Source organism: Poecilia reticulata, linkage group LG18 (genome assembly GCF_000633615.1).
Source record: "Poecilia reticulata strain Guanapo linkage group LG18, Guppy_female_1.0+MT, whole genome shotgun sequence".
Classification (NCBI taxonomy): Eukaryota; Metazoa; Chordata; class Actinopteri; order Cyprinodontiformes; family Poeciliidae; genus Poecilia; species Poecilia reticulata.
Window position 1 is genome coordinate 4,690,390 of NC_024348.1, and position 1,726 is coordinate 4,692,115.

The following is a 1,726-nucleotide window of genomic DNA, read 5'->3' on the forward strand; positions in this document are numbered from 1 at the left end:
TGGAGAAATACCAGGGCCTCAGGGAGGAACTGGAAAAGACCTGGAAGGTGAAGACCACAGTGGTGCCTGTGGTCATCGAGGCCCTCGGGGCAGTCACCCCCAAACTGGAACAGTGGCTAAAACAGATCCCAGGAACAACATCAGACATCTCAGTCCAGAAATGTGCAGTTCTAGGCACATGCAAGATACTGCGCAGAACCCTCAAGCTCCCAGGCCTCTGGTAGAGGATGTAAGAAACCACTCGTGGAGGGTGAGAAGAAGGGAATTTTCTTATATATATATATATATATATATACTGCCAAACAACTAGTAGCTCAGTGTTCCAACATCCGCAAACGGCAACTGTTGTCACAACTTGAGATTGACAAGGTACAACACAAATGCTATGGCAAGGGGGATGAGCCAGGACGTCAGGTCAGATGGGAGTTAACTACACCTACCTACCCAGAAACTGGGTATGTAGCCACAGTAATGAACGAACCATCAAAGCTGAATGAGGCAGCAACTGACCTGAGAGAGAGGATCGTGGCCCGAATGAGCACCAGGCAAACCCGACGCCAAATACAACGGCTGAGTGAAGCACCATCAGAAAGTTTCATTGAAGATGTAAATGCAGCATTGAGAACGATCCCTACCACCACCATAACAGAAACCAATGAGCTGATATACAGTTCAGTATCAGTGATCCTTGAGATGCTTGGTTATAAGAGCAACCATGAGACCCAATACCAAGCAGCTTTAAGAGTGGAAGAAGGTAAAATAAGACCAAAATGTTCAAATGCATTTTGCTTGTAATTACCAGTTGATCTAGATTAGCGATTCTCAACGTGGGCGGTACCGCCCCCCAGGGGGCGTTCAGAGGACGGCAGGGGGCGCTGGTGGACATTTTTACAAAAGGGGGGCGCTGGGATGCCTTTGGGGGGGATTGGTCGAAGGTAAACTTTACACCTTAAATGCAAACAAAGCCAGTTTAGACTTGGAGCAACTTGGTAAAACTGTATTGTGTAACATTAAACCATGCTTGGCTGCAACTTTATCGATGGCAGCTCTTCTTCTATTCAGTGTTTGTTAGCTTCTTGGTGCAGCTCCGTTCTCCTGCTACTGGTAGCTAAAATCACGATACTTTCACTGAGTATCCCTCTAAAAATTGAACCCATTAAAATAAAGAAATAAAGAAATCCCTCCATGGGTGATACCACGATGGAGAGCGTTCATTTTATAGCGTTAACACGGTGCTGTAAGTGGTCCGGTATGAAACGGGGGTGATAGAACAACACAGCACTTTTAAATTTCAATAATCGGAATGCAGAAATTGTTTCCGTTGTTTTAAAAGTTTTATGTCAGTCTGCCTTTTCCCCATCGATGCGCTTCCCGACCGCCCTGCACCTTTGGGGCTTAAAAAAAAAATAGACGTTCACATTGGTCAAAACTCTGAAACAGGAGAAGCGGGACATAAAACGGAGCGACGAACTAGATGTGAATTATGGCATAAAAACACAGAATCCGACGCTGAACAGTGAAAAAATCAACACATGATGTGAAACACATGACGAATAGGCAGCGCAGCAGGTGAAGAGTTTACTGATGATGAGCGTCAATAAACTATAAAATAAATCTAGCAACTTTAGGAAAGAAACTAAAGTGGACATAGCAATAAACCAAGAGAGGATAAAACTAATCAAATAAAACTAAATGGAAATAAATGAAGAACAAAATGCAAGAATAA

The 1,726-nt window shown here is 43.9% G+C and overlaps 1 protein-coding gene across 3 annotated transcripts in view; it reads right to left on the minus strand.

Moving 5' to 3' along the window:
• mllt3 (MLLT3 super elongation complex subunit) overlaps nt 1–1,726 on the minus strand; it is a 109,748-nt gene that overhangs the window by 34,397 nt on the left and 73,625 nt on the right. The gene's annotated exons all lie outside the window — the stretch shown is intronic.